This window comes from Panthera tigris, chromosome A2 (genome assembly GCF_018350195.1).
Source record: "Panthera tigris isolate Pti1 chromosome A2, P.tigris_Pti1_mat1.1, whole genome shotgun sequence".
NCBI classification, from domain to species: Eukaryota; Metazoa; Chordata; class Mammalia; order Carnivora; family Felidae; genus Panthera; species Panthera tigris.
Genome location: NC_056661.1, coordinates 116,893,949 through 116,902,561, shown reverse-complemented (window position 1 = coordinate 116,902,561; position 8,613 = coordinate 116,893,949). Strand labels below are relative to the sequence as shown.

The 8,613-nt window shown below is 45.3% G+C and overlaps 1 pseudogene; it reads left to right on the top strand.

Annotated features, from left to right (window-relative positions):
* Window positions 1–7,694: 7,694 nt before the first annotated feature.
* On the top strand, window positions 7,695–8,139 carry LOC102954790 (annotated as a pseudogene).
* Window positions 8,140–8,613: the final 474 nt, after the last annotated feature.

The window sequence follows — 8,613 nt, the reverse complement described above, 5'->3', positions numbered from 1 at the left end:
CCTCAGAACCGGGGTATGGAAGGGGTGATGCTGAAACAGAGAGTTTTGATGTTGGCTCTCGGGAGGCCTTTTCCGGTAAGGACAGATGGGTGGGAGGCTTGGTTCGGAAGCCATTTGAACCTTTTTTTACCCTGTCCCCATGTCTTACCTGCAAGGCTCCCTCTGCCCTGACTCTTGTTTTGTTCTTTCCCTCAGTCTTGCAGCAAGGCCCCCAACAAAAGCCTCAGGCAATGTCTCTCTCTCTCTCTCTCTCTCTCTCTCTGACACACACACACACACACACACACACACTTTTTATAAAAATAATTTTTATAATGTATATAACATATTAAACAAATACAGGTCCATACTGTCATCTTCATAGGCTGCAATATATCCTATAATATGGATGTATCTTGATTTAGTCAAACAGTTTGCTGCTGATGAAGGTTTAGGTTGTTGTTATATTTTCACTTTTATAACTCCACGATACACTCTTTTTTATACATATTTTGGGGATCTTAAAACCACTTCCTACAGTAATGGGAATTTTTTTGGAGAGGCTTTTCCTTCACGTGGTCCCCTCTCCCCGCCTGTCCTCTCTCATTGCTATTCGAAAGTGATTGGTGATCACAGAATATTGCTTACTAGTTTGTGACTTTTGCGAGCATCAATCAACCATGACCATTACCCTCCTTGCTATATGCCTTTTGTAATTGTGGCAAGTGCACTGTCCCGATTCTATGGAACTATCTCTCTCCAAACCTTCAGGATTGCCAAGATGAGTTAGGAAGAAAGAGGATCTGGATCTGTTTCCTACAAAAGTGTCAATATTTGCTAAAACAAAGAGCTGGGAGTACCCCCAACGGAATGCCATCTGTCCTTGTCTCTGAGAGCCTGCCAGAAAATCTTTTCACAGCCAAGAGATGTTATTTGGCGTAGCTGACACTGAAATTCAGCGAGGTGGCTTACAGATCAGAAACTGGCTGATGTCAAGAGATGCTTTGCCATGTAGGAACTGGAAGTACAGAAATGTGTTTCATTTTTGAAACTGTACATTAAGGATTATTTATTCTACCAAAATGTTTCCTATAGGAATCCTGTACTCAGCAGGACCACCTTGTTGATTTAAATATTCAGATCGTTAACACGCTATTTTGCCATACAGCTTTCTAGGAAGTGAGCAGCTGAGAAGACACGGGTCCCTCTCCCCACTCTGTGGCTTCGACCGGGCTGTTTCTCAAGGAGATAGGCTCACGACTCTCTACGACATATGGAAATTCAGTTTCTTTGCAGTTTTAGGGTGCAGGCATACATAACCCACAAAGCCCAGCTTCTGAAGTGTGAGTTGTCTGACCTGGGTGCTAAAGGGGGGTATTAGCTACCTGGATTCCTTTAGAAAAAAACCCAGATTCCTTTGGACAGCAACCTGAAGAGCAGCTCAAGAGGTCATCTCGGGCAGGAGTGAAATTCTTCCAAATACATTCAACAGCTATCAGGGCCCAATTCTCCTCCCACACATTGTTGCTTGTCCAATATTTACCACTCGGAATCGTTTATTCATCTGTGAATTGGTGTGCTCTCCCCGGAAACAAATTCACCGAAGCACCTGGAACCATCTGTAGACTCTGAGTCCATTGCATTCTTGTGACCCCTAAACACTCCGTCCGCTTGTGTCATTTCTCCCAAGTTTTTTTTCCCCAGCAGACGCTGCCGCTCCTTAGCTGGGCCTTCATCTAATTTTACTCTTGTCAAGAAAAGAAGAGTCACCCCAGCCTCAGCAGAGTTCTAGAACACTTCCTCCAGATCCCTGATGTATGCTGGAATGGACTGAGTCTCCTTCCACTGCAAAGCATTTGCATACCCTGCAGACATCTCGGCCCAGTTTAACTAGATCCAGCTAATCCAGGAGGGACTTGGCCAGTATGAAACACATTTCAGCCACAGCCATCCCCCGCCCCCCTCCTGAATACATGGGCATGTTTACCTACACAGTTTTGGGTGCGCACTAAATTAATTAATTCCATAAATATTTAATGAGCACCTACTGTGTGTCAGGCATTGTTTTGTGAATAAAACAAAGCCCAGGTCTATTGGAGTTTGCCGTCCACTGGGGGCAGACAGATAATCAACAAGTAATTTGTCGGGGGGTGGGGGGAGGGTGATAAATGCTAAAAGACATAAATAAAGCAGGGGGAAAGAGATAAAGGAGAGGCAAGTGATGGTATGTGTACGGGAGCACACGCCTGTGTTACCTAAGGAAGTGCCTAGGGAAAGTCTGACTTGAAGGAGATAAAGGAGAGAACCACGCAGTTAGCTGGGGGAAAGGGTACTCCAGGTGGTGAGAATAGTGAGTGCAAAGGCCCTGAGGCAGGAGAATACCAACTGTTTTCAAAAAATAGCAGGAGGCCTAGCAGGAGGCCTATGCAACAGGAAGGGAGAATGGTATTCGGTGCGAAATCATACTGGACATCATGGACCATGGTAAAGAATTTATATTTAATCTTAGTGGGATGGGAAGCTATTAGAGGATAGTGAATAAGAAATTAATACATGCAGGGGTGCCCGGGTGACTCAGTTGGTTAGGCTGCCAACTCTTGATCTCGGCTCAGGTCATGATCTCACTGTTGGTGAGTTCGAGCCCCGCATCGGGTTCTGTGCTGACAGCACTGAGCCTGCTTGGAACTCTCTCTCTCTGCCCCTGCCCCACTCATGCTCTCTATCTCAAAATAATACATTTCTATTTGTTTGTTTGTTTGTTTGTTTGTTTACATAGAGAGGGAGAGAGGGAGAGAGAGAGAATCCTAAGCAGGCTCAGCACTGTCAGCACAGAACCCAACGCAGGGCTCGAACTCACCACAGTGAGATCATGAATCAAGAGTTGGCTGCTTAAGGCGCACCTGGGTGGCTCAGTTGGTTGGGCAACCGACTTCAGCTCAGGTCATGATCTCACCGTCTCTGGGTTTGTGCCCAGCGTCGGGCTCTATGCTGACAGCTCAGAACCTGGAGCCTGCTTCGGATTCTGTGTCTCCCTCTCTCTTCTCCTCCCCCGTTGTGTTCTATCAAAAATAATTAAACAAAAACAAAAACAAAAATAAAAATAAAAAAAGACTTGGCCTCTTAACCGACTGAGCCACCCAGGTGCCCCTAAAAAACTTAAAAAAAAAAAAAAAGAAATTAATACATGCATGCAGCAAACATTCAAAAAATGCTTTTATTTTTGCTCTCCTTGACACGACCCTGCCTTACAAGAATGGTTATCTTCTTTCTCAAAATGGCAGGAAGGATGGAAAGCAAATATAAAAATCCCAGGCTTACAATTTCTGGGTCTAATCTGAACATCCCACATCTACCAGAGATGTGATCATTAGAAAATTACCCCTGGGGGCACCTGGGTGGCTCAGTCGGTTAAGTGTCCGACTTCGGCTCAGGTCATGATCTTGCGGTTTGTGGGTTCAGGCCCGCATCGGGCTCTGTGCTGATAGCTTGGAGCCTGGAGCCTGCTTCAGATTCTGTCTCCCTCTCTCTCTGCTCCTCCCCTGCTCATGCTCTGTCTCTCAAAAATAAATAAATGTTAAAAAAAAAAAAAAGAAAAGAAAAGACAAAATAAAATTACCCCCCCGTCCAAGACTTAGGTCCTTCTTTTCGTTTCTCGTCATGGCTGAATCACGTTCCATTGCGCAGATACGCCATATTGCATTTATTCATCTGTCCATCCATCAGTCCATTCATCAGTCCATTCATCAGATGGACGTTTGGGTTGTTGTCACCTTTTGACTTTTGTGAATAGTGATGCAATGAACATTTGTGTACCAATTTTTGTTTGAACACCTGTGTTATTTCTTTGGTGTACACACCTAGGAGTGCCTCTCTTTTTGTGATATGAGGGTGCATCAGTGGGTTCAGTTGGCATCAGCCTGATCCATACACGGTGACATTCCCTGTGGGCTTTCACCTTTATGGAATTTAGGCACCACTGATGATCACGGCCTATTCCATTAGGGTTCCAACAGCATGCTTTCAAGGTGGTCTAATCCTTTATTTTCAGTTAATATTAAAGCAACGCTGTTCTGGGCAACTGAGGTCATGTGGTTCTCTGAGGGGAAGAAGGTGGGGGAGGGAGGGATTGATGGCCAAGAAGGGTGGGAAAGGCTACACACAACAGACCCCCTTGCTGCAGATTCCAGCACCCGCTCACATGGCGAACCCCCCCCCACCCCCCCCTGGAAATTCTGCGGCAAAGAAGCCTGTTTACTTTTGTTTAGCTCTGTATTTCCCAAGTTGATGAGACTACAAACATTTTTTTTCTCGTATGATTCTTCGTACTGAATACATGTTTCAGAGAATACTGTCTTAGTGTCTAGGTTACTTGGAGTAATGTGTTCCTTAGCTGTCTGGAAGCAGCCTGACAGTCTCCCTCAGTGGCCATAAGCTGATGGCATACTTGTGAAAGCCCTGGATGGCAGAACTGTTAAGATTTCTAGCAGAACTTCCCATGGAAACTCTAAATTGAGATTATGTTCCTGGGAATGAAAGCTAAAATCAAGCAAGAAAATATCGATGTCACTATCACCTCAGCCCTAGAGTGTTTGCCGGATGCCTTGGGATGCCTCCCGTCAGGATAAACCTTAGGACAATGCTGCACTGATGTGGCCCGAGGATTCCAGAGCCACCCCAGTCCCTCTCTCTGCCCCTCATGGCTTCACTCCACATGGCCCCAGACCCCATGCAGGGTGGTCCCCTATTGTATTTTCCCGGGTCGCACTGCCATGGGTGCTGTCTCACCGTTGACACGGTCAGAATGGTTAGATGATGGTAAACATGGAAGACATATGGAGGGAAGATCTAGAAGGTTCCTTGAATGACTTTCTGAGGGTCAGAGGTTTGACAGTATTTCCTTCATGTGGCCTTTAGGAAGAACTGTCCCCTTTAATACATCTCACCCATCCATTTGCTTTTAAAAGATTCTTACCGATCAACGAGCCACACAGGGTACTGACCATGTGCTCTGCACTTTCGAGGTCACACGCAGAAGATGATGCCTGCCTTCACCAGACACCCCAGCAGTTTGCAATAGGGAGGGTTACAGCTCCCCCTTCCATGGCAATTGGCCCAGTCGTGGTTTGCTGCCGTCTTGGGTCTAAGGGGGATAGTGGCCAAGTTCACATCAACCGTGTACCTGGGTTACCTGATTGCCCCTCCTGCTCTCCATCTCTAGTGGGTCTCAGGTGTCTCTCACCTGTTTTCTTTAGAATAATCACTATGGTTTCAACTAAGTATAAAATTATAACTTTTTTCTGATGACTCAGCTTGTTTTTCCTTTCTTTAAAAAAATTTTTTTTTCTGGTTCTCGTATTTTATTTTAAAAACATTTTTTTTTAATGTTTATTTTTGAGAGAGAGAGAGAGACAGAGTATGAGTGGGGGAGGGGCAGAGAGAGAGGAACACGCAGAATCCGAAGCAGGCTCCAGGCTCTGAGCTGTCAGCACAGAGCTCAATGCGGGGCTCCAACTCACAAACCACAAGATCATGTCCTAAGCCAGTCAGACGCTTAACCGACTGAGCCACCCAAGCGCCCCATCGGCTTGTTTTTTCTTTTTCTTTTCTACATGAGAAGAGAAAATTTGGCTCATTCTAGAGAAAAGCTTCTCTCGGATCATTAAACATATCTTTCCTTTCTCTTGATAATAGGTTGGTGAAGGTGGGGTGGGGAGAGTGCCGGAAATTGCCAGGCATAGGGAGCTGAGTGTCCACACATCACGAGTCCAGAGGCGTCCAGGCCAACTGGCTTGCCTGGCTTTCTGTGGCCAGGGGCTTTTCCCTGGTCCCAGCTTCCCCGGGAGAGAAAACCGGCCCTTCAGCTCCCACCCTCCCCAGCCTGCCCACCCCAGTGCTCCAGCTCTGTACCCTCATGATCGCTTGGGGATCTATTTAATCTCCTTATAGAATTGGTTAATACCAGACCAAGACTCCTTTGCCTCCTTCATCTACCGATCCCCATTTTGTTTGTTTGTTTCGGAAGAAACAAAAGTACTTTCCACTTTGGGCTGCAGAAATACACTTTTGTTTTTTGTTGAAAAAATTATTTTGAGACTGTCAGTGCAACTGCCTTCCTCTCTAACTCTGCCAGTGCTCATCCTTCTCACCTTGGCCATATCCTCTCTAGGGCACGTCCTCAGTCCTGTGCTTGTGTATGAGAGTGTTCTGGATATTGGGCATCTAGTTCTTTCTGCCTCTCACCTCTGATTATGTAACTCTGCCTTCTCTCAGCACCACCTCCGGACCCTTCTGGTAGATCCCAGCCCTAGGCTCAGACATCTCTGTTGTGAGGTCAGAGAAGCTGTTTGTGTGTTAAAGGCGAACGTCACTGGCATCTAGGAGACCTTGACGTCTCTAATAGACTGCTTTGACTTTCCTCATCGGCAGCAACCTCAGCCCATGTCAGTCTGCAAGCCAGCCCCTCATTCGTAATCCCTATTAACCTTAAAAAGTAGGTATGCATGTGGAACTGCCCACTTGGAAAGCACGAAATGCTGAAGACCTCCCTTTTCGTTGCTAAGTTCTTTGTGAATCTGAGTCAGCTTCTCATTTCCCTTCCTGGGTCCCTAAGGGAGGCCGGGGCTTCTTCCTTCTCTGTGCTTCCTTCCACTCTGGAAGAAAGAAAGGTGGAGAGACACTCCTATGGCCAAACACATGACTGCCTCCCTTCTACCACAGTCTCCGGTCATAAGCTCAGGGCCATGTCTCGGCAGGGCCCAGGGCCCTTTGCTCTGAAGGGAGAAATGATTCCCCAGCAGAAAGAAGTTGCCTCTTACGAACGAAAAGGCAGCTTCAAACATGCTGTCAGTAATTCAGTCAGATGACAAGGATGAAGCAACCTGTTCAGGTCATGCTGGGCAGACAACCGGTCCTGGGCTGAGCAAACGGGTGGCAGATGAAAGGAGGAAGCACACCTGAGCCAGCTTGCTCATGAGCTGAAATATTCAAATGTGGATACAAAGTGGTTACTTCATCCCTGCACCTGTTCTGACTCAGCACACACTGAAGTGTTGAACCAGGTTTGACACGATGCCAGTGCCGGCAGCAGAAGCAGAAAATTTCACAGGGACACCACACGGTGCCAGCGAAGGGACAAAGAGAGCCCACTGGGCCCTGACGTCAGCTCTGGAGGACTTTCTGGAACTGTTCTCCTACCGGCAGGGGGAGGCTTGGGCTGAGACCTGGCTTTCCTGGAGTGGCTTGCAAAATAAATTAGCGTGGATCTGACATTTCAAAATTTGCCAATCGCAGACGTGTAAAGTGTATCGGTAGGGTTTTGGTTTCGTGATGGCCGCTAAAAAGATTTGAGCAACTCACATAAATCTATATCATTTTCACTGATTTAATTACTGCTTAGAAAAGAAGTCGCCAGATTTAGGAAAAGACATCGGCATCATACCTCGCATTTCTCATGGGGTTCAAGTTGGAGTCAGTATTGATTAGAACCTTTCAGCGGCCTTTAGTCTACATTCAGTGGTTTTAAAGTGACATGCAATCAGCTGACTTATTTGTGGTCCCTTCTTCATGACCGTGCGTTGTATGGTATCGAAAGACAACCGCCTGTGGCTGTTTATACAAATCCTTAAGTTCAGTGTCTTGTGGGTTTCCATAAAAGGTGATTGAAACACTTATTGCAGAATATGGAAATGCTTTAAAAAGCATGTGGGGGATTCAACATGGAGGCGGAGGTCGATAAGCTGGAACTGATGTTCCAGAAAGCTCTGATCTGGATTACATTCAATACAGGCTGGAATATGAAATCAAGACTAATCATCCTGATACAGCAGGCAAGAGAAATCCAGTTACCCTCTTAAAGGAATTGTCAGCAATAAAGTCTCGATATCAAACTTTGTATGCCCGCTTTAAACCAATTGGTATAGAACAGAAAGAGAGTAAGAACGGCATTTGTGCTGTCAATAAGACGATGACCATGATATAAGAACTACAAAAGCAAACAGATGTGGAGCTGTCACCACTGACTAAAGAAGAGAAAGCTGCAGCAGAGCAATTAAAATCTTTTGTTCAGACTGATGAAGAAGTGGGCTTGCAAAAGGGAATTCTAATGGAGAGGAGATCCATTCCAGAAAGATTTAAGAAGATGTCTTGTTAGCACTCAGTGACTAGAGGTGGGGGGATGGAGAAGAAGGAGATTTGGCTTGGGTAACTGGATAGTGATGCCTTTCACAAGAGAAGAGATAGAGATGCCTTTCATAAGAAGGGCAGATATTATATGAATAAAGTTCAGCCAAAAACATGGAATGGGAATAAAGGGATTTAAATGTATGTATGTACACACAGTCTTATCATTTCAGGCAAGGGAGTCACGTAACACTATTTTGCATTTGTTTTTGTATAATTGGGAGAAAAAGGATGTCCTGGCCTATCATAAAAGGATATTTATGTACTATTGGTCAGTCAGATATGAATGAGCATGCTTTGGAAATTAACGGATAGAAAAAATATTTGTATTATATTATACATTATATATATGTATATAATTTTATTTCTGAAAAGTTTTGATTATAGGTAATGGTCACATTATTGATGAGACTGCTAATAAGTGACCTAAAATCCTCCACAAAAGCTAACATTAGT